We start from the raw sequence: 27,455 nt of genomic DNA on the forward strand, positions 1-27,455 counted from the left end.
AACATGATATCAACAGAGAAGTAACCAGTATGTATTTGAATCTCAATAAATAATTCAATTTTAAGTATTATATATCGTTTCCATATATACATTACTATAGTTAATAATACACAGATGCCGCCAAACTAATATTGTCATATGTATATTTTAAGCTTTTGTAATGAATAAAAACTTATACATTTCCAAAAACTCTTAAAATTTAATATTAAGAAACCACTTTTTGAATTATTTTAGTTATGAAATGAAAACATTCAAATGTTTTACAATTAATTCTATTAAAAAAATTTTAATTTAACACTTATACTATAATACGTATTCACCAAAAAACTGTTTTTGATGCCAATAATTTAATAAATATAAAACCAGATTATGTACCTATTTATTATTATAATTAATTGTTTTTTTTTTTGTTTAGTAAGCGTAGGTATGTATTTTCATTGAGTTTTTTGTTAATTAAGATGTCAATTAATTTATAGAATGCAGTTTGCTATAGTTCTGTAACATCTTACTGATAACTGTATTATAGTTGGTCGACAAAAACAGGATGTTACACCTATAATATGCTATATTAAATCGATATAATCCCTAAACAAATGATATTTTAAAAATATAGAATTGATTGCTTTTAGTCTTTAATTTGTTAAATGCGTAAAAATCGCAGAAATCACCACATTTTAGTATGTTAGTGTGGAAACACTTTTTAAACATTGAACTTTTGATGATGTGAACATTATTGTCAAATCAGTTTCCTACCAATAATAAGTCAAATTATATAATCGCGTCCGTTTCAACTACCTAGTGTGGTGGGCCTGTAGTTTATGATGATAGCTCCGATAAAGCTGAATTTTTAGTATATACGAATTTTCATTATTGATAAAAATGATAAAATACAAAGTAGTAAATTGAGTTAAGTTGAGTATTGTTCCAAAATTTTAGATTATACAACGAACAAAATTAATCAATACGATTATGTTCAATAAATAAATATGTTTAGGAACTTACATTCACCCTTGTCATTTGTTTGAGAATTGGGAATATTATTAAAAATTATATAAAACCTGAAATACTGTTTGATCGAATAATAGGCAACTATAATATTATATTGAAGGGGGTTGGAAAGTAATCCATTCTAAGGAGTAAAATATAGGAATTATATATTTCAGTTTATGTGAATGTGTTGGACGTAAATTAATATTAGTGTGTGTAATTCGTAGTGCCGATCACATTGTAGGTATAGGGACATCGTATTGACCGGATTATAGCACGTCTGTCATTTTACTTACGCTCACCCACATTTCACCACATAAACCTTATAAAATTAGAAACATGTTTTTTACAAGAAATACTGCCAGTGATTTCAATCACTATGCTTATTAGTATGTTCCGATTTAAATTTTTAAAGCAGATTAGAATTTTCCTCTAAATTTACTATGCTTTATCTGTCTTACATTTTTCATAATATTCTATATCAATGTAATTAAATTTGAATTATGAATATGATCTAATTTCACTCTTTTCGTTACTAAATGTGTCAATAAAAAAAAGAGAAAAAAGAAATTTTCAAAGCATAAGCAAGTGTTGAATGAAGTCGTGAGCTATATTTTCGAACGAAAATTAATCACACTCCAGTCCCCTTAAGACTAAGCTCGATAGCAAAACAAAATGTTGCAGTATAAACAGTATTTCTTAAACAAAACAAAAAACATTTATCATATAAATATAAGGGTATGAACAATTGAAACTCTTAACTTCTTTATAAGTTAATAAAAAAATCTGAACCAAGTGTTATAGAGTGGCATAGCTATAAGATATCGTTTTGTATTCTGTCTCAAATATATAATAGTTACAATGTTGTTAATTAAATATTATTTCTAATTTTAATAGATAAGCTCAGTAAGTTAAATGTTTATTATTTTTAAATTATAAGCAGACAGATGAATGAAGTAAAAACGGATATTTTTACGCAAAACCAGTTTTTGCCAAAATTGCAGATTGTGATATTTGGTGTTTTTCTAAAACTTAAATTCTAACTGTGTGTACATAAATTAATGTTCACCGGATGTTTTTATTAGCATTTTATACACCATAACATTTTCAAAATATTTTGACTCTTTTTAAATAAATAAATGATTTTTGATTTTTATTAGTTTTTTTTTTGAAAATTATTGATATAAACATTTTTTTTGCTCAAAACACATGCAATGTATTTAATATTATATTTAATAAGTTTTATTACAGTAATTAATATAAAAATAAAAATTTAACCACAATTATTTATTTTATTTTTTATCTAGATTTATATAATAGTAAGTAGGTTTTTGGGTTTTTATCGCATTTATGAATTTCCTGATTATATTATTATTTTATGTAATACTATCAATTAATGAGATTTTTGCCATCGCCATTTATTATAAACTACACAAAAAGCACATAGCAACTCACAATGTAAATTGTATAACTAAATTATGTTAATGCTATGTAATTTTTTTGATTATTACCGACATTTCTGAAAAAAAACATTATTTAAGACCATATTTGAAATTTTCAAACACAGTTTTCTATAGTATTTTATTATATTTATATTTGTTTCCAGGGGACATAGGTACGTACATTATTGTTTGGTTGTTTATATTATTAAAGGACGTTTATTTTCGATAGTAATGCGAAATTACTTTTTAAAACAGATTTGAATTCGTTATTATGTCTACTTGAGATCGGTCAGTCCAAAATTCATAATTTCATCTCCTCACCCCACCACACCAATAAATATAAATTTAGTTTGAATATTTTGGAATTTTGGAATTTTCAACGTTGAATATTTCAAGTAGACATTATATAACGAATTGATATATGTTTTCTGAAATATCATCGAAGCAGTGACTTGTATTTGTGCGTGCGGGAGCGTTCCGCTATTTTTTTTACATAGGTACAGTCACACACCTAAAGATCAATTACTACGCACAGATTTACAAGACCCTCATGTGGTACAATTATAAAATTTCCTATTTCGAACTCCTTAAAAAGTGTCCACCATTGATCTCCTTAAATATTTATTATTTTCTTTATTAGAAGGTAGCTTCAATGTCCATTTATAGATAAGAAGTATTGAATATCAACGATCAGAAACATTAGAGTACATTTCATTAATTTTTTTTTAAGATGAGAAATTCTTTTCTAAAAATGTCACATTCAAAATGAAAATTTAAATTTTATTTCCGTAATTTTTAGTGTCTTAACGATAGTTTAATAGAAAATAAGGTGGATTACACAAGCCGCAATGTAAAAGCACATGACCTTTAAATGTGAAGCACACCAAATAATAAAGTTATTTTAACGAACCTCTGAAATATGCACTCAGTAATATAATTATATAGTCTATGTGACTATATCTATTATTTTTTTATTATAGATCATCCATTAATTAATAACTTTTTCATTAGGAGTAGGTAGAGAAAAGCTTAGGGGACTATCATATTATACACCGCTATTATACTTTTCATATTGTGTATAATATTATAATATCAATAATATCATATAACATAATTTTTTTTTTTGCAGATGAAAACAGTAAGTATACTTTATGTTTAATGGCATATTATTACTCTCCTTTTATGGAATAACCAGATGGTAATCCAAAATTAGTTACAACACATTGTGTTTGTAATTGGTTCAGGTTCTTATGCATTTGAAACACAGTTTAGATGATTAAAACGTCAATTAATATTATGCCATAACAATAATTCAAACACGTAATTAAACTCAACACGGACTAAAATTAAAATATACCCATCATAGTATAGTGTTGTCAATCGATATTATTAATAACAGACATTTGAATTGTTGTTTTTCATTATCTATCATTGTATTTATGAATAAGTTGTGTGTACGGCGGGGTTTTGAAATTATTTTTTAAGGCTTACTGCGACAACTATCTCTATCTATCTAAGGTATAAAACAACTTATCTTCGAATTACAATTACCATATTTTTTTTGTACAAAAAGACAAAAAAAAAACATTTTTGCCATTCAACTCTATTTTGTGAGTCACTAATATATCTCTAAATACTTTTTCGAGCGCCATATTGAACATTATAGGAGGTATTGCATCAACCTGCTTGAGTCCAGATTGAACCTAAAACTGTAGAGATAGTTTACCTTGGTACCAGACTTTACAATATGTGTTTGAGTCGCATAATATTTCTATCATTTTCACCAGTTTTTCTGGGATTCCAAAGTTCCTCATCGCTGTCCATAGTGTTGTTATCTAATGATACTGTCATAGGATTGTTTGAAGTCTAAAAAAATCATGAACAAGTCTTCATTGTACTCGTATTCGTCTACCCTATTCATTTACCTCGTCACTTATCCTGACTTGATACTTTATTTTGTTATTTTGGGCCCCTGGCTTTAATCCCGTTGAGTTTCCTCTAACTTCGCTTTCGTTGGTGCTTTCTTCTCCAGTGTATTGATAATTTTTCAGAAAAGCCTATTACTACGAGGTAGTGGTCCAAATATTCTCGTCTGCTCCTCTATAGGTGCTTGCATTACTTGTACAGATTTGGCTTTTTGTTATTGTGTTTGGGGATACCCATATTTGTTTGTAAATATATTTTTTTTGAAAAAACGTACTGCAAACGTATGACCTGTACCCCATTATCATTAGGCTCCATGTGTTGGATTTATTGTCAAATAGTATGTCTATGGCTAGACTCTAGTCCAATTTGTGCATTTAGATCTCCTAAAATTATATTTACTGTATTTTCAGATAACAAGTCATATGCGTTCTCTAATCCTTCATAGAAATCGTTTTTTACATCACTGCTTTTGTCTTCTGTTTGGGCATAACGATTTAATAGGGCAATATCCCAAATTATTCCTTTAACGTGGATAAAGCACATTCTCTCATTGATTGCTGTAAAAATTTTTTTTGTTTGGTAGTATTGAATCGTTGACTAGAAAACCGACACCATTTTCATGTTTATTACTTCTCGATCCACTATATAAGATCGTGTACATGTAGTTTCTCTGTGACCTTACATCTGTAACTACATCGTTTAACGGAGATGAAACAAAATTCAGATATTCCATGTTCCATGCCCTAACATTTTGCTGTCTTTTTTCCGTTTTTTCGTTTGTTTTCCGTTGAGTCTGTCCTGAGGCTTGGTTTATAGATTCACCACAATATGTCTTTTACAAGGTAGGGTTGTTAGCCCTACGCTCAACCCCCAACCTGGGAGACTCGGTCACACTAATAAATTCAGATATTGGTGACGATACTAACCTAACCAACTAATTAATGTCAGTTCAGTTTAGACTCCTCGTACAAACCCGTAAGCAACCCGTTTGGACATCACCAAACTATACGTCTGTACGAGGCAACGACGATCTTGCGGATTTCGGTAACGTTTACCGAAACGAACCCCGAACGACCCACACACTTCCGCACGGGTCGACATCGCAACTGAAATAACAATCCAGAGTCCCTATCTAACAGCGACTATCGATCAAGAAAACTTCCTAGTATACACCCTTGAGCGACCAATTCGGGCATCGCCACACACGAGTTGATGAGCCAGGACGAATAAGCGACCATCGGCAGTGTACTCACCAGCCCACAAGAACACCAGACGGCTCACCTTCCTGGCATGGACCGCGAACAACCCATACGGGCATCGCCACACTATTCTCTGTGCGAGTTGTCCGACCCGAGACAGCACCAACGACCAGGAGCTGACCCAACGTCACTCCGCGAAACAAAGCCAATTGTCCGGGAACCTGCTCCCCTCCCCAACCCAGGTCATTGAAGCCTTAATGCCCTAATATTGTAAATAAGACAAAGCCTTCAGCTCGTCGTAACAATACGCCGAATCTGGCAGCTAGCGCTCAAGTCTGGCTGTCGCGTTAGCGTATTTGCCGCCAAAACTGTATATACGTTATCCATATTCACATAGAAATAAACAGACAAAGTGATACCATTAAAACCAGAGTTGTCATTATCACCAAAACTCTACGAAACAAGCCAAAGGCCACTGTTTCACAATAATCTGAAAGATTTTTTCCATAAAATCTAGAATTCTTACATTTATCATAATATGAACATAATATGAATACAATATTATATAATTTATGGAAAACATTATGTACATAATTATAAATTAATTGAACATTATGGTTTACAGAAATTCTAAGTACGTATTATTTAGTTATGTTATTTTCGGTGGCACATATCTTTTTAAAGTTTTAAAATCTGATAGGAGTGAGGATGTATCAGTTACAATAGTGTGCTTTTTTTATTTCCTTTTTTTAAACAATTAAAATACTTCAATTTGCTACATTAAGAGTGATTTTTAGTGGAAAATTAGATCTATTTAGTATAATTGGTTGTTAAAATTAAAAATAACCCTGCTAACTATTGAAAATTCTTGTGCTGAATTTATAAAAAAAACAAAAATATTGTCAATACTCAAGTTTTTGAAAAATTTAATTTTTTTTATATTTCCATTTTGAAAACAACAGTCACGTTTACAATAGATATTACCGAAAGAAGATGGTATTATGGATAGTGGAGCCTGGGTGAAGTTGTAAATCACTAATTAGTGATACCATTTCGTCTAAAAAAATAAGAACTGTAGACTTCTATTATTTTAAAATTATAAGCACAGCGATAAATTAAGCAAATACGGATATGTTTACGCGAAACCAGTTTTCGACCAAATTGATTTTGATCTTTGTTGTTATTCTAAAAAAAAAATAACTGTAGATACATACAATCTTCACCTGCTGCTTATATTAGCATTATTATACACCATAATCTTATTTTATAAAAATAAAAGTAAAATACAATTTTTAATTTTTGTTTTTTATCTAGATCAATTTAACAGTACGTAATTTTCGTGTATTTTTTTGCATTATGAATTTACGTATTATATTATTATCTAATGTATTAATTCTATAATCTATCAATTAATGTTATTTTTACAATGGACATTCATAATCAACTATAGAAAAAGCACAACGCCACTAACAATGTAGATTGCATGACTAAATTATGTTAATCCTATTGATTTTTTTTTTTTACCGACATCTGAAAAAATATTAATTATTTAATTTTAAGATAAAAGTACACTATTGACATTTTTAAACGCAGTTTTCTGTAGTATTTTATTATATTTGTATTTGTTTCTATAGGGCACATTGGTATGTACATTATTGTTTTGTTTTTTATATTATTAAAGGACATTTATTTTTGCTAGTTGTGCTATAGTACTTTTTAAAACAGATTTGAATTTGTTATTATGTCTACTTAAAATCAGACAGTCCAATATTCTTAATTGTATCCCCTCCCCACCAACAAATATAAATTTAGTTTGAATACTTTGGAATTTTGGAATTTCAAACGTTGAATATCTCAAGTAGACAATAGTCTCAAAAAAACATATTGTACCTATATAATTTTAATATTAATAAATATCATATATTATGTTTTTTTTTTTTGCAGGCCTAATTAGTAAGTATACTTTATGTTTATTGTCATATTTTTACTTCTCCTCTTCCGGAAGGATCCTATGAAAAATCCAAAAAATAGTTAGAACACGCAGTGTTTGTAATTGGTTCAGGTTCTTATTCATTTCAAACACTTTTTATATGATTAAAACGACAATTAATATATACGATAATGATTCAAACATGCCAATAAACTCAAGATTGACTAACATTAAAATATACCTATCATAATATAGTGTTTTTCATTACCTAACATTATATTTCTAAATAAATTTCACGGGCGGCTTTGATCAAATTATATGAAGACTTACTCCGTCACTTATCTCCCTATCTAAGAAATATAACAACTTGGCTTCAAATTTCAATGAATATACTTTTTTTGTACGAAAAGATATTTGAGAGTTGTTCCAGTTGTTTTTAGCACATAAGTATCGATGCTTTGAACACTCAACATTGATTTTGAAGCTATAACTGGTATTACTTTTAGAATCTGATGGGGTAGATAACACTAGTCTCAGATTAGACTAACATCAATTTATAATTTTTAAGACTCTTAAAATAAATATTTGTTAGAGTTATCACCACATCAACAAACGAAGGAGCTTTCACATTTTTTGATATAATATTATAAATGTAGGTATAACTTATGTGAATGTCATTCTAAAGAAAATGCATTTCATTATTTCGTGGTTAAACTGTTTGATATTATCCAAAATTACTGTTGTACGTGTCCGGATATGGTTGTGACTTTTTTTTTCATAAAATCTAGAATTCTTGCATTACCTAATCATAATATGAACATATGAATGTAATAATATTATATGATTTATGAAAAATATTATTTATATAGTTATAAATTAATTGAACATTATGATTTACAGAAAGTACAAGTACGTATTATTGAGTAATATTTTAACGTGGATCGTTTCTTTTAAATGTTTAGATACTGATAGGAGTGAAGAAGTATAAGTTACAATAATGTGTTTTTTTATTTCGTATTTTGAAATTTACTGTATTTTTACTGAATATTTCAATTTGCCGTAGAAAGTTGTATCTTTTTAGTATAACTGGTTGTTAAAATTAAAAATAACTCTGATTACTATTCAAATTACCTGGGATGAATTTATAAACAAATGTATATGTTCTAGTTAGGTACTCAAGTTTTTAAAAAATCGTTTTTTTTTTTTATATATTTTCATTTTCACAACAGCAATCTCTTTTACAATAGGTATTACCGAAAGAATATGTGATGGTATTATGAGTAGTGTAGCATGAGTAAAGTTAGTAATCACTATTAGTGATATCACTTCGGCTTAAAAAATATAGTTAACCTAATATATTCATTTTCTTGACATTTTTTATGTACTTTGAAACTACTTTTGTCGAGCTATTTATATTGAATATCTGTTTATTTTGTAATTTCTAACTTTGGTTAGGCATATCATAAGTTGTGATAATTTAATCTATAAATTTAGAAAATGCATTTGCTCAAATTTTGAAATTATCTTTGCTTATTCCGTTTTTTTTATTCTTTGTTGACAGTTTAAATATGTAGCTCTCGTTATTTTGAATTAAATATTTGTTAGAAATTATGATTTGATCCTAGTTACTGTAAATGTATCCATTACAATATATCAATTAAATTTGTATAGTTCAATACACAAAGTAATAAGTTACGAAAATAATAGCTAAATATAATCCCCAACTATATTATTAAAACATGATATTTCGTAATAATACATAATCAACCATAAGTAAAGTTATAATATATCATAACTTATATTAGTAACGAAAACATTATAATAATTTTTTTCTAGTGAAAATACCAATCATTGTACCTAGTACGTATTTTTTTTTTGTAGCTTGACTGAATAAGTAGTTTCATAATTTTATTTTCAAATTTGTATTAACATAATTCGTGTGCTCGGAACCAAAAGGTGCTAAATATTTTTTTTATTAAAATCTACTTTTTACATAATTATATTATATTGAAACGGTACACACGTAGGTAACGCACGCATAATAAAATGGTCCTCCTCAATGCCATCAATAAGCCAACATGGCATCATATCAAAAACCTGGCAAAACCACTCGTTTACATAAACATGGGGTTAATTAGTGCGATACAAAATCAAGTGAAACATCGTGTCAATGGTTTGATAATCACTTGCCTCAACGTGAATGTCAAAACCAACCAACGTTGACTGTAAAGAGGTAACGATTTACAGACTGACTCGTAATTTATGTCAAACTCGACAAAATTTGTTTAAAACACAGGAACGTAAGGTACGAGAATATTATATTGTACATTATTGTCTATTTGCATAGCCAGCAGTCGTGATTGAATCACAAATGAGAGACTATAATATGGGCCCACTGTCATAACTACATTTTTAAGTAACATAATTATTCGATTTACCATACCTAGATATAGTAACCTACCTTATAGATCAATAATAATAATCAATATTGCTTCAACTCGTTCTCCGCTACTTCTATGATCTTCAAAATACCACCTTTAAGAACAGGGGTATGTACTCAGGTAATAGTGTACTTTATAATATTATTACTATCTCAATAATTTAAATAACCTTGTAATATACGTTGCTATATCGTGTTAGTATATGGACGAGAGTCATACGTTAAGTCTCTAGGATCTGAAACATGTAACTTACAAAACTTTATTTATATCAATTCAACAATCAACAATCGGGTTCTCAAGACCGGTTCGTGTAGTGGGAATAGCTAACCAACTGCTCCTTAGTTGCATCAAATTAGGTATAAATATCGACAGAAATTTGTATGAATAAAGGAGGAAGACAAAACGCATGCTTTAAACCAAATGGCTTGAAAGCGGTTACCGGTTAACATTTCTATTTTCTACCTACCTGTAACATAAAATATCGTTGGTCGTTATTGACGGTACTCAATAGTCTCGATCTCCCTCATTGTATATTTTACTGGGAAATCTAAAAATAGGACGTAAAGATAACTGTAAATCGTTGTCTGTCTCTGATAAGGCACAAAGGTCTACTACAATTTTTTTTAGAAAATCGATATTCAATCGGTTACCGGTGACCGGCATTTTTTGGAATTGGTTTTCACTTAACCATTAACCTGAAATTTTGAATATAGTACCGGTACTTGGTGAACACTGGAAACAGGACCGGTATAAAACTTATAACTGGTATCCAATATTTTTCCATTAATTTTCAGTTCAACCGATTAATTTAGTAACGGTTCCAAGCCCTGGTTTAAACACAGCAGATCTTATACATAGAGTACATTCATCAAATACATAGAGTCACAGTAGATTGATCGTTCAAAATTTGTCAACATATCATTACAACATTAACCAGAGTCAAAAGAGCCCGGAATTCCTTGTAACCATATTGCTATACTACCAATGATAAATTCGTTAAAGTTTCAATACTTAAAATATTATAATACATTAATTATTATTTATGCCTGGTATTATTATATACTACCAATATTATTCAATGAGCTGCCAGAGCCTGGGGTTTATGACCAGTTGGAAGAAAAACGAGGCCAAATATACAGAACCAATTACTTATGACCAATACCTAAAAACAACCAGATTTAAAAAACCACTTAGAAGATTACACACGAAATAAAAATTAAAACCTGGTACTCCGTTATCACGCCCTCAGCCGTGAACAGCATGCACAGGATATATCTCTCATATAGAACTCAAACTCATTAACCTTTAGCTTCTATTACAAAGATTCAGATAAAACATAATATGCACAGGAGCATTAATAGTACCACAGAGTTCTTATTTCATTCTTTTTTAGACTAGGGCAAACACTGACTGATTTTCCAACTCAACATTGTTTACACGCAGATTCATATAACATAGTTTTTGGAGAGTAATTTGGATGTTGGGGTAAATATTCACATATTTAAACCTCACACGCCAGATTTGGAAGTAGGTCTTCAATTTAAAAATGTTTAAAAGAGCACAAAATACAAAAAATAAGATTGTTTAATTTGAATAAATGTTCAATTCTAAGAACAATAGTATAGGTTTAACATGTAAAGTATCATGTAAAAATATTGGTAAAAAATCGAAATACCTGGAAAAAAAATATATTTACTAATTGTATGTAAAACAAGTGTATATTAATGACTAATGGCCTAGTAGCTGAAGTATTTAATGTTCAATAAAAAAAAATAGAGAAATGACAGTAATTAAAAGCCATAGTATACGAAAGGAGATAATACAGTTATACAAGTTTTAAATATTGCTTTCATGAAAAATTTGATAATTTTAGATAGCATATCTTTTGGTTCCAATCCCACGAAATAAAATACTAAGTTACTTATGTCCATATCCATATTATTATCTTATAAATAAATTTAGGATATAGTTATTGTTGATTTATTAATTTACTATCACGCTATAATGATTAATGGTTATATTATATTTTTATCGATGATTAAATTTATATTAAATCTGATACAAAAGTTATTGTGTTAATATTTGACAATACATTTTTCTTCTTGAGCTTTTGATTTAATATTTTTAAACGAATAATTTGATTATTATTAAATCATTTTTGTTTATTATCTAGAAACTATTGGAGGATTAAGTATGAAACATTTGTTATGTTTTTTATTTTACTAATCTTTAGAAATTATTTTTGTTTTTAAGTTTCTTAGCATATTTTTTACAATATCAATAGTTGATTTTTACTTTCTCGACATTTTATTTTAATAAATTGGTTACTATAGAAAATAAACTTTTCAAATCTAGAACACTCGTTAGACGTTACAAAAGCTATACATTATGGTACAGTGTGAGTGTGGGACCATCCCAGATGTATTTATATTTAAGTAATTATATTTCACTAACGTTGTTTTTCATTGCAATTCCGTTAACGTTTTTAGTATGGTTTTTAGAATATTGTTACCTATTCAACATTCTTTTCTTAAAATGCTTTATTTTTTAAGCATGCATTAATTTTACATAACTTTTGGCACAACGGATTGGACCTAAAAATATTACAACCTTTTATTTTTATAAATATTGTAGAGTGATTTTGATATCAATAGTTTTAAATTACACAGAAATTATAAAATATAATAAGTATTTATTATAATTAACTACCTAATATACTAAGAAATTACAATACAAATTAAGATCAAATAAAAATTTGTTTTTTATTTCTATCAACAACTATGACATTTGATAGTTGGTATCCTACTAAGAAATTTGTTTTAAATTAATTTACTAGATTTTCATCTTTTATCATAACATTTCATGAATATTATATAATTAATAACTACGATTCTTCTTTAATTTCAGTGGCAGATAGTACGTAATTAGTTTTGATTTGTAAACAATGTTCTAAAAATGTATATTAGAGAGTAGAGTGGGAGTATTGATAATACGTTCATAAATTTATACTAAAAATTAAAAGTTAGCTTCGACTCTATTACAGCAGAGCGTTACCTAATGACCTACCAACTTTTAAATTCAGGTTTTGAAACCTGTTGCTGGTTCTTACCGAAAACTGGTAATTTCCCGGAATTTTTGGAACCTAAAAAAGGTTACTGTTATTTTAAGCCTGATTTTATTCCCAGTTATCGGTAACCGGTTACCGTGACGATTTTTAAGTTAACATAAAACGTTATAATAACATAATATGTTTTGACAGGTTAAGAACCGATGACCGATATTTATTGATACCGAGTACCAACTAGTGTTACTCACACATAAAAATTGTTAGTTGCTTTAACTCGAAAAATAGTAGTTAATGTGTGTATTTATAAAATCTATATTATATCTATAACTTTGGTCTTTGGGTGTTATTATCATTTCTCAACAAAATGCGTAGAATCAACGTATTATTGTGTTTGATGAAATTGACTATGCAGTTGATTTAACTAATAGATATTGAACATTGTAGTTTGAAGTTAAATCAACTACTTTATTGAGTTATAAACTATAATATGTTCAATTAATTTTAGCTAATTAAATAATGATGAGTTTGTAGCTACTATAATATTTAATTTCTTAAAACTATTTTTAAATCATAATACTTAGGTGTAATAAAATTAAAAACGATATTGAATCAGTTACGGTAAACAACATTTTTTTGAAGCGGTTATCGATTAATCGGTAACCTGTAGTAATGAAAACTGACAATTTCTGTAATGGTTTTAATCCCAAATTTGTATTATTCTATTTCTAATATTCTACATGAATTCCATATAAACCATATCACATTATTTTTTTTTCCTTTTTTTTTTTTAAATAAACAATATATACTTTAGGGGCAAAATAGGTTTATGTGGTTAGAGAATACATATAAATTAACAGGCTACACTTGATGTGAGAAGTCATCCACTTATGATACTCACTAATATCACATTAATTACTAATTATTATTATTTGTATTTACTGTAGTTGAATTAGCGAGGGGTACGTATATATTCAATTTAATTTAATATAAAAAGTATTTATAACCATTGAGTTTAATTTTTCACCGTACAAATGGTTGATTGTAATTAAATGCTTTTAACGTTTAATAATCTTTAGATTACACTGACTGATATAAACTATAGAATTTAGTTCCCGGATGGGTGACCACCCGGGTTTTTAAGAAACGAATCCTTGCCATACATACAAAAACGTGTTTTCAACCGTTCCTCCCCTACTAACAACCTACAAACAAACAAAAATAGCTAATGTCCTAAATTGCTGGGCTCAACCTCAATAAAAAAAATTAAAAAAAAAAACTATAGAATTAAATGAAAAGTAAATATTAATCAACTATTCAATATTTTAATTCATGAAAAAAAGACAATATGCAAGCAACAATGTTTATATTATAAAACAATGAATCATAACAAAATAAATAACTCCATATAAGTACTTAATACATAATCTAATATATATATACATTATATATTTATATATTATTAATGTATCATAACACTTAATATTACTCCCTGTTTGACACAATTTATAATCTAATATTTTACGATGATGTGAACATTATTCATTTTATATTTTTATGTCAGTGGGAGGTGTATAGAGTACAATATACTTAAAGAATCGGGACAAATCAAATATTTGTTGCAGAATATTATGCTTTTCCAATATTATAACCTATATTATAAAAGCAACGTTTTTATGGATATGAGCGATCCACAACTAAGTCAAACGCACATGGTTCTGAAATGGTACTTTGGTCTAAAGTTTTACTTCTATACTTTTACAACCTAACCTAACCTACTTATGAGTTACGACATTTAGGAATTTTTCAATATCTGTTAATTAAATAATTTTGGTTTAAATACCTTATTATTGAAACATCTATTCTAAAAAACTGGCGAAGTCGAACTTCCGTAAAATAAGATTTGATCGTACATCGTCATTAGGTAAATACATAAGGGGATTCAATTAAAATGTTTATCTTGATGATTAATTTTTTGAATCAATTGAACGTTTAATCTAAAGGGTTTTTGACTTCGGTATATGCGATGTATAGAATGTAGATAACCCAAAAACAATTGAAAACTGTCACAGTATAGTTTTATTTTTACAGGATTAGCAAGAAGTTACAAACGTTTAGTGATGAGACGTATGTATAATAACTAATATGACGTGTGTGTTAAAAATTAAAACTAATTTTAGAGGAGCACAGGGTAAGTTGACGTGTTGGGTAAGATGGCAAATAGATAATATCAACATAACAATAATACCGATAATCTGCAGAATTTCTTAAACAGTAGGTATTTGAAAAATTAATAAACCTTAAGTGCGTCAACCTAACCCTGAGTTTTATCCTACTGTAATAGAACTCAACAATATGTAGTGTTTACATGATCAACGTCCAACAGAGCCACATAGGTCGTGACTGATCTTTTTTTTTTTTTGAACTATAGTTTTTTTTTTTTATTATTAATAAAATACACAATAAGGCACAATAAGAGTATGGGCTATGATAAATAAAATATGAATAACGTGAGGAGGGAGGCCCACCAGTGTGGATACCCTCTAACTTGGTGTGAAAGGATGAAATGAGACGAAATGGGAAGTGAAATTTTGTTAATTAGGGAAGTAAGAGCCAATAAAAGAGGGTTTAAAATACATTTTAAATCTTCTATAAATTTGTTGATGATGTGGAGAGGTTAATTGACTGATGAAGGGTTGGCTGTGGCTTTGGCATAAGATGTCGGTTTTTTATTTGAGTTGTAACTGGGGACGTTGAAGATTTGTGGTGCAACAGGTACAGCAGATGGTGGGCTGGGGTGTTTTTTTCGGTTTTTCAACTTTGTCATCTTTGTAAGCAACCTTGTAAATGGTGCGCTTTAGAAATTTTTTAAAAATTTGACAACCTTTGTAGTTGGCAGTGTGGTTACCGTCACAATTGGCGCATTTAACGGGATCTTCCCGTGTTTTCTATCTAATCTAGTTCTTCGCCTTCCGTTCTTAAGACTTCAAAACGGTTTGGGGAAACAAAAATTTTGCTCTTTTTGCCTTCGTGGACCGGAGAGTTTGGTGATGACGATGAGAGGGCTCTTTTTGTTGAAGTGGCATTCATTTTCGATTTGCGAACGGTGTTTTTGTTAATTATAACGATAGGAGGAACCACATTAGCCATGGCAATTTAAAGTAAACTGATAAGATACGTAACACATTATGGAACTGCGCACATGTTATCGCTTTGGCTGCCGAAGCCCGACTTGACTGATCTTAAAATAAGATTATGGTGTTTGAATGCTGTTACAATTGCTGTTTATATTGAATATTTATATGACAACTAAATACAAAATAATAAATTGGGGAAGTGGAGTTGGCCTCCTTTTCCCCCGGATCAAGTTGGGGACTTAATAAGGCAGCGATCCAGTAAATTCTTCGTTGATATCGGCCGTAAAGTTAATTTTTAAATGTTGACCCATTCCAACCTAAAAAAAAACAATACATTGTGTGAGACTAACCTCATAGTTTTTCCCGTTCAAGTAATAATGGCGTAACAAGAATAGATTAACCTTGTGCAGGGGATACATATTAATTCGGAAGTCTGGATTGTCATGCGTTGGGCACTATAATATATTTTTCTATTTTTTTTGCTTTTTAAAATTATTTTTAATAATATTTTTCCGTCTTGGTAAAAAGTATTAGAAGATTTATTAAAAATAAGAGATTTAAAAAATTATATTTCAGTTAATGATATTAGAAAGTTGCAATATTTTCATTATAAAAATAGTTACAAATACTTTGTGTTGAATAAAATATTACACGGTGTTTGATAAAAATTGCTATTCATATACGTATACAATCGATATTGTTGTAGGACAATTTAAAAAACGCAATCAACAAATCTAATACCAATTTTTGTTTGCTGTTTTAGAAATGTTCCAGTCGTTTAATTCTTTCTGTGCATTAAGTATTAAAGATGTTAAGGAAAATATTTTTAGCATATTGGCAAGGTTGGCAAACATCGAAATCACATTTGACACATTCTTATTATAATATCAAAACTTACCTATGTACTTAATATAATTTATTGTAAAACGTAATATTTGTAAAAGCATCAGGTTTGCTGAAACATTTTATAACTATAGTTAATAAATAAAAAACAAACAAACAAAAACAGTGTTAAGATTTAAGAACATGTAATTCAATCCTTTATAATGTATCACTAATATTTCTATTATTAATACTATCTTTTAAAATCATGTATTTCCTCCTTATAAAATTATATATTATTATGTTCGTATTGGTTAGTATGCTGTGTCTATGGCAACCCATGTGTTTTAAGCAGCTCGCTTTAAATTAATAAAGTTGTTATAAATTATAGTATTATTCTTTTTTTTATTTGGTAGTTATTTAATCAGTAATAACCGTCTAATTATCCAAAAACTGTGTTAATATTATAATACTAAATTATTCGTTACATTGAAATTGTTTTTCATTGTTTCGTATTGGTATTAAATAATGAAAAATATTCAGGGCCGAATACCAATTACCTACAAGTTACAACCACGCTGACTGTCCGTATTCAGTATATTCAATAAGTCTGTACAACATATTTAATTGGTACCTATTATTTTTTCCAGAATTTATGAGTCAGAAAGTAATAGGTAATAGGTATTTATTTTATAACTTGGTACTAATACTCTTGTCCTTTTACAAAATGTAGTATTGGTAGGTTTTAACTGTAATATGTAAGTTATTAAAAAACATTATTTATATTTTTTATTCCATTTATATTATATTCTTAATATTACTATAACCCCGTCAAATCGTTGATACATACTTTTCTACAGTTTTCCTTTTTATAATAAATTAGCAATCAGAATAATTTGTATCTAACATATTTTAGAGTTTACGTTTTTGATTGTTTAACTTTGACGTTAGTGATATACATATATTAAAAAATAGAGTGTGGCACAAATAATTACATCGATATATTTTGTTCGATGAAAATCTATAATATTATTTAATTGTTTAAATGTGCAGGTTCGAAACAGATTCAGTGTTTTTTAGGTATCGTTTTTATTTTTATTTATATATACGTACCGACTTCTTTCGATCAACTTTTTCGACTAACCAAATCAAGCAAAAAGGGCGCAATATTTCAAGGTAAGTGACAAGCCTGCACTCCGTCGGCTCATACGTGGACGTCTCTATGATGTTCACCTTCACATGACGGCTTCGACCTTATGGATTTGTCTCTGTCATAGAACATAATATAATATTATGTTCTATGTCTCTATACTCTCTCCATTGGCGGCACCAGGGGAGTACCCCCCCCCCCTCCAAAGCTGTATATCCAAACAAATTTATACTGTTAAAAACAAAATTACAAAAAAAAATCATATTGTCTGAAAATTATGATATTACCTGCCCCCCCCCCCCTCCTAACCATGTCTCTGGAGCCGCCACTGACTCTCTATGATTAGTATACTCGTACATAAAAATAATAATATAACTCCCACGCCGTTGTATTCATGGCTTGATATATGGGCATGTCAGCAAGATGACCAATGTTCAGTATAACTGCGCATCGTATGCCAGTATCAGCCATATTCCACGTGATAAGACGTATTGTTTTTATTTTGAGAAAATAAACGCCAGTGTCAGCCATGTTTTGTGCGCAGTCTTATTTTGCGGACATGCCCATATTATATTTAGCCATGGTTGTGTTATATTTTAGCCCCGGCATTTAATGAATAAAAAATATATACAATTGTAATATATATTAAAAACGCAGCCTCTCTGCAACGATAGAAAATACCATTCGTTAGGCACTAACATTATCGCGTACGTACGAATAACGAATGTTATTGAAAAATGGCAGGTATATAAATTCAGAAAATAAATAGTGCTGCAGTATAGTTGTCTGTCGTGCAAAAATGTCAAAAGTTATTTTTCCGAATCCGTACATTTCTTTTTTTATATATATTAAAAAATACTACGTACTTACATATATATATATATATATATATATACTATACCTGCAGTAGGAAAGTCAATTGGAGTTCTGCGATGTTTTTTTTTTTACTTTCATTCATTCTTTCTTTCCTGTTTTTTTGTTTTTTTTTTTTTTTGTCAACAAATTCTTTTGCGGAAGAAATAATAATAAAATATGTGCGTCATATAGGTATATTATATGCCTATATTACATGATATAAACTCGCTGGTTTACGAAAAAATCCATTCTCGGCGACGACGCGCAATTATATGCACACACACACACACACACACACACACACACACACACACACACACACACAGTCTCATATTGATATATACCTACATAGACGGCGAGCATATACTGCATCCGTGCCGATTAGGGGTGAAAAAAAAAACGGTCAGAACGGTATTGAAATTAACGAACGGAATCTCAAGTGGCATATATATACACACACACACACACACACACACCTATACGTGTATATATGAGTACGGCGGTAAAGGTTATCCGGTGGAATGTTGTTATTAAATATTATATAAGCACCTGAATTACAATTATTTAGGACTGCCGAGCATTCGTAGGATTCTGCTCCGTGCCCCGGGGGAGTTTTTCAGCGTAAAAATTCCGCCGGAATGCTCACGTCTGCGACGCGGCGGGTACGGAACTTTGCGGACGAGACGAGGGGACGGAAAAAATGTCGTCCGACGACGAGAAAAAAAAATTGTCCGATCGATTATTATTATCATCATCGCGTGAACGATGGCGAATATAATATCATATCGAGATTTCACTTCAGCGCTTACTGCAGGTCACTTGGCGCGCATGAGCAGTCGATATATCTATATATTCTATATAGGAACAAAAATAAACGACAAAAGTAATTGACCAATGCAATATATTAACAAACCATAAATTATGACGTAAATAGGTACTTTTGTTCTAGTCAATAGTATTAACTTTTTATTATAATTATGTGATTATTAATAATATTACTAAAAAAAAAAATTGCAAACATATTGATTTGAACAAAGGTTTTGCCTACATATAGTTATACGTTCTTTACAGTTGACAGTTGTTTCTGTTATACGCTCTGTATAAATAATACGCATAGGTTGAAAAATTAAAGTACGCTGTGATTTAGCATTTTGACAGATATTTTAAATCCACTAATTATATTTAAATTTCTACATTTTGCCATAATTATTATTAACTATGATTAAAATTACGTGAGACGAGAAAATGTATAGGTGTTGTTTTGAGAGACAACGGACGATCAACGACGTAATATCGTAATATTTTCCAAGTTTATTGATCTAAAATATTATTTTATTATAAGAATTAAACCTGCCATTTTAGTTATAACTAAAGTAATAATTGTACATTTGTGCACCAACAATGCGTCCATAAAATTCACCGTTTGGTAAATATATATTTTTATCGAGTAAAGGTGTATTCACACATCACCAGGCCGGAGATATTTGAATGGGCTATAAGCTCACTAACGCCTAAATAATATTATATTATATTTGATTTATTAATGTGCTTCATCGCAATTAATAAATTCTATAAATCATAGTAAGACGCGTGCGGACCTATTATAAAAGTATTGAGTTTATGACAACGTGCTATCTTGTAGTAGTGTATGATATATCATAGCATGTGACCTATTCATTTTTTCCAGTAAAGATCATTGACATTTGATTTTATATATTGACATGCGGTGGTGTTTTACTTTTATTTCAACATTGCAAGTTCCCTCTGCGACTTAACTCACTTTAAATGACATTCGACACTGACCAAGCTTTAATGCAAGTAGCGAGTTATTTTTATTGTGGTGCTCTCGAAAGTGGCTGTAAATAGTAGCCAGTAGGCATATTCTACACAATAATATAGAGACGAATGGGCGAAAAGTTATTGTGTGGTGCAAATGAAATAGTCGGAACTGTCAAAATATTTCTTTTTCTACTTTTTTCTTAAGCCAGATCAACAAAAACGAATAAAATAAAAACTTTGATTTGTTAATTTATTTAGGTAAGTATCACTTAGCTGACGGAATTTGCTAGTTACCCATATTATGCCAGTTATGAATTCTAAAACTGTATAAAATTATAAATAATTATTATTAATAGACGACATTTGAAGTGCCCTTTCCGAGTATAAAAAGAAAATTTTAAACATTATCAAATTATTCTACGCAAATAAAATATATGTATTTAATATATATTTAAATATATCTATATTATTATCTCATCTATGCCGATATTAAACTTCTTTTAACTGAATCGAATGCTGTATAATATTTAAATTACCTTATATTATAACGCTATAGTAACTGATAAATGCATAATTTAAGTGCATTTAATATTATTCCTACAAATTTACTTTAAACTTCTTATGAAGCTTAAAGTGGTCTTCCGCCATTTCATTGTAAATCATTTAATGCACAAGAACAGTTAGCAACTTACAGCAGTATTATACTGTATGAATATTAATATAAAATGTTTATTTAATATAAAAATATACAAAAAATTAAGCCTGATTTATCATTTTAAAAATAAGAAATACATATAAGACAAAATCAAGCCTAAATAGTTGTATTATATAATTAATAAATAGTACCTATACACTTGCAATAATTAAAAACGATGTTATGCAATTCCACATAGAACAACTTTTATATGTGTATTATTATTATTAACTAGCTGTCCCTTCCGGCCTTTCCTGGTAAAAAAAATAATCCGTGCGAGTTGCGTACGTAAATATATAATTTAACTCTAAAGTATCAAAGTCATAATTATACAAAGTAGCCTATGTCACAGGAATAATATAACTTTCTATACTAACGAAATAATTATCAAAATCGGTTCAGTAGTTCCAGAGATAAGTGATAACTACCTACAAATAACACATAGACTGAAAAACTTTACCTCTTTATTATAGTATAGTTGACCCGACAGACGTTTTCCTGTCTTGGCTATGAATATTCAATTGAAATTGGATTGAAAGAAAAATGATATCAAAAACATTGTGTTTATTGTAAATTTTAATGATTTATGATATACAACATTGCTATGGTATTGATCCAATAGAAACGATTTGCTATGAACTGTAATCGATCGCCACGTTATAATTGAACGCAGATCGATGGGGACCAAACGCAACATTATGTTCGAACAATAATCGTACGATAAATTGGTCTTATGCGATATCAATTGTTGTTCGTTAAAATGATTGCGGTTGATTGTCGTGTGATACATTATTTAAAATCGATTGACGTACATCCACTTAGTAAGTGTTTTATCATGGGGGGGGGGGGGGCTGTGCTGCTTTTTTTATTATTTAAGAGGGTTTCAGCGCACTATTTGTCTCCTTTCTCCGACCGAATCAACCACACGTGCCTACGTCATGACAACTTTTAAATTTGGTTTTAACTATAATATGTAAGATATTACATTTTTAAAATGCGAATAGTTCACATTAAGATTAAAATATAATTTTTAGTGTTTGAGGCGATCGAGATCCTAGATAATATTATTATTCTTGACTTTAAGTTTGAAAATACCATAGTTACCAAAGCTAATAACACAAAATTGGAGCACCTGAAAAAAAATGCACTTATTAGTTATTTGGTATGGTCCGAGTGGGCCTGAGAAAGTAAACAATAAATTAATATAGGTAGGTACAGCAGTGACATCCTTTTTCTTCCTCGTTTCTCAGTGATTAATGCATCGTTGACTTGACTATCGTATTTATCTTTCTTTAACACGGTGAATAAAATATATTGTTAAAACGGTGTAACGAAAAATATTATGTATATAGCCATATTATGTTGGCTATAGCCAGCACGCTTTTATTATGTTTTCACAATACTTTCTGGCAAACATGATATTTGTATGTTACCGTTTACTTATTAAATAAAAATGTAACATTTTTAAATTACAATTACTATTATTGTTTTTATGGAATAACTTATGTTATAATAATATTAATACTAATAGTAATAATAATAGTATGTAAAAATATTTTATAACCGACGATTTTTCATCAAACATTGCATCATCTTCAAAACTAAACATACCTATAATGAAATTTTTATTACAGTGATATAATATAGTAGGTAGTATTATAATTCTTGAAATAATAATATTTACCTACGTATATGATCGACAACCAGATGTAGTTTGAACTTTGGTTGTCACACTTGAGATTTTTTTTCTTCGTTATAACTTTATCAGTAGGTACTTACGCAGTTCAGTGCCGATAAAATATAATTACGATAGAATTTCTACAGTTGAGCGCAGTTAGGCTTATAATAAAATTTTTAAAAACATATAATCAGACTGTAACTCTCTACCTGGTATGTATCTTAAAAAAATAATTAACTTAGTCAGTCATATTGTATTATTTAATTAAAAAATATATTAGACATCGAACCGTATACTTACTTATATATTTCTACAGTTTAAATGTGTTGTGACGAATGGAATGGTAAACAAACAGCAAAAACACGTACATTTACTTATAAGTTATGAATGTTATGATGTATAGTATATTTTTTATTTAAAATATCACAGACAGTAAAAATAAATAGGTAACTGTATGCATATATAATTTTAAATAAAAAACGTATCACTCATATTGTATTATTTAATTTCAAAGTATTATAGGAAATCGGATTGTATACCTATATATTATTTCCACAATTTAAAATAATATACTTTGTGACTAATTGAATGGTAAACGGACATCAAAATACGCACCGTTTACTTATAATGTATAGTATACATTTTTAATTTAAAATATCGTGGACAGTAAAAATAAATAGGTACGGTTTGTTGAAAAAAATAAACTCATTATTTAGAAGTGAAATGACAGAAAAAGGATATAGACCGTACATAACGTAATATTATAATCGGTATTCCATTATGGCATTAAATATTATTTATACCTTTATTTATTACAAACGCGTTATTTGTGCGCCGTTCGGTGTATTTACGACTATTGGAAACGATATAATAATATTATATTATCATGTTTGTATACGAGTTTCGAAACGTGCGCGCGACATTATGAAATTTCCTTAAAAAAACATATATAAAACGTAAAATTCGAAAAAGCACTTATTTTTAAAATGGCGTTTTCCAAAAGCGATGAAATGAAGAGCGATCCAATGGCGCACGCGATTGAACAACAATCGATACTTTGCCAGCGGTGTATAAATATATGTACCACACACACACACACACACACTCACACACACACACACACACACACACACATTATATATATATATATACATACCTAAATTGTGTATATAAATAGTATTATTTTTTATTTATTGACGTTCCAGAGAGCCGTGCGCCGCCGCCGGCTTAGCGTAAATAACGCGCTCTTTTACTTTTATTTATCGTCTATTGTCGTCTATGCTTATGCAGTCTGCGCAGTAGTGCTGTCCCGTGGCAGTCTATTACTGGGAATATCCTCAAATTAATTTGGTATGGGCTCCTCGTCGCAGGTTTTTATACTCGAGAGGATGCGCATAAAATAGCAAACGTTCGTGTGACAATAATGACGGGGTTCGCACGTGTAGCCATATATATATACGAACGGTAAAACGACAAACGAAAAGACGCGTTTAATATAATATGTATAATATGAATGCGATGGTACCCGTGACCTACACCCAGTATCATACCTATAACTATTACCGATATAAAGATGGTACCCATATACGAGTTTGGTCCGTAAGGTCGTCTTGAACCAGCACGCGAGTCATTATATAGGTGCCAACGACAATCTACAATATATTATGCGTATATCAAACGGGGCGCGGCAAAACAGACGGCGCAGTTTTGAAAGGCTGTCGGAAAAAGACGACTCGACTCGCAGAAATTAGGTATATTTTATTATGTTCGGTATACACGACGATGCCGTTTCATGCATCAAGTCGTGAAAATGACATATGCAGAAAGATGATGACTTGCGCGCTCACCTGATTTGAGCATTTGACACTTGTTCCTGTGGGACACCTGTTTTTTGAAAATCGGCCTCACGCCTATTGGAAGAACTCCGCAGAAATCGCTTTCATCAATGTATCGCCAATGGAACTGGGGGCCATCGTCTTGCTCATGACTAGGCATGATCATCAAAAGACCAACTTTTCCTAACACTGCAAATTTTTCCCAGACTTGACAAAAACAGTAAAATGCCTATATAATTGTAGTGGGAATAATATTTTTTCCATGATATTAGTTTTTTTTCAAAGTCTGGGGAAGTATAAAATATGCGTGCAAGAATCTAGCGATTATGCCTGTTTATTTGGTCATGATCTCGCTGATGTCATTTTTAGGACTTAATGCATACAACGGCATCATTTACCAAATAAAACAAAATAAACCTAATTTATGTGATTGCGTCGTTTTTTTTGTAAATAGTCGCCTTTCAAAACTGTACTGTCTTTATTTCCCACACCCTGTAACATTGCGATTGTCCAGCTAAAATAACTTTTTGTCGAAAGCTGCAAATAGGCAAAAAAGATCTATAATATTATGTCACATACTTCTTTTAGGTATATACAGCTACGCGGTTAAAAATGTATATAGCGACGGATAAAATATTATTTTTCGCTGGGCATACATAAATTATTATAATCACACGAATTTCAGAGGTAACGCCTTCGACAGTTTTTAAAAGACGTCAGTTTATCGCGAATGACGGCTAATTTTTTTCTACAGCTGATGATGATAACCTAATAAGCTTTATATTTTTAATATAAATATTACTTAATATATACATAGTTTCTTTTTTTTTAATTTCCTTGTCATTCTCCTCCAGTAACGCGTAGTAAATGAGATTTAAGGATTTTAATTTTAAAATGATTAATCAACGCATTTCATTAAAACAAACCACCGTCATAATTACCAAAATGAAAAACATTTATGTATCCATTATACATAACTATCATAAAGATATTTATATATTATATCATAGAAGTACATAATATATTGTATATAACTTGTATTTTTAGAGCTTGCATAATATAATATATTAATGTTACATTATAATATTATTATAATATTATGTACCTATACCGTAATAAGAATAGTGCCTGCTGCAGAATTTTAAAAATATTAAACATTTTTACAACGTCGATCGTAGGGGGAATAATGCGGACGACGTTATCGAATGTTTGTCAGCTGTAAAAGATAAAACGCGCCTCGGTATAATGTTATTATACAAAATGATGCGATATAATATAATATAATATAATAATATAATCTTGAATAGGCGACGTCATGAAAATAACGTCATAAACACATCGAGACGACCGGATAGTTTACAGTAATTTTGTGGTCCGAAATGTTAACTCAGACGTCTTTTGCTGATAATAATAATAATAATAATATAATGACACAAAGAAAAGGGGATGATGTAATGGTACGCAATAAAAGTGTTGAGCCATCGTAAAAATTTAGCGATCGGAGTTTTTATTTTTACTCGCCCGCAGTGTACATAATAATATATATATACATAATTTCAATGTCCGCGTATAATACTGATAAGCAATAACCATTATAAAATGTAATATCACTTTTAATGGCTGTTACATTTGCGCCCGAATGGTTATTTTATTTCTGCGGGGTGTTTTTGTATAAATGCCATTTTCGGAGGTGGTCGGGGGAGGGTCGCTCGTCCCACGCCACCGCGAGGGGTGTTGGCCTTTTATTTACACCGAGCGACGACGACTGACCATTAAAATGAAAAAAACAAACAATAAACGAGTGTAATCTTTGCAAAATATTGTCCGTTGAACGCCGCTCGGCTCTTATTATTATTTAACCACGCGATTTGTAATTACACCACTTTTATACCGATGTTTCGGCATTGTAGTCGTACGTGTACCGCGAACAAACAGAAACCCAGTACCTAACTATATAATATTATAGTTGTAGTTCAATATTATTATTATTATAAACGTGAATTGTATAATATTATAATCGATGATATCCGTCTTTTTTCTGTAAGGGTGCGTGCGTGCATTTCACTCGCGTCCGATTGTTATTTTTTATTTTACGTATTATTATATATACATCCCGCGTGTAACGTTCAATATCCAGAAATGACTATTTATGAACTATACATTGTAACTATACAAATATTATGTAAAATACATTATAATTTATAATAAATGTATAATTATCGATTAGTATCTATAATGGTATAGGTAAAAATGTATATTGTATATTTGATCACTATTATTATAAGCATATCAGTTCCCCACGGTTATTATACAGTGTTTAATTGATTTGCCGTATAAGCATACAGTTTTAATAGTATTATGTAAACGCGTTATGAATGAATTATTTAAATTCAGCAAAACGCGTACCAATACAATTTTGGAATGCGTTAACGTAAATGTTTGGACATTAAACCACTCGAAAAAACATAAAAGCATAGAATAATAACAACATAAAAAAACGTTGGAAGAACGCGCAG

Source organism: Metopolophium dirhodum, chromosome 8 (genome assembly GCF_019925205.1).
Source record: "Metopolophium dirhodum isolate CAU chromosome 8, ASM1992520v1, whole genome shotgun sequence".
Classification (NCBI taxonomy): Eukaryota; Metazoa; Arthropoda; class Insecta; order Hemiptera; family Aphididae; genus Metopolophium; species Metopolophium dirhodum.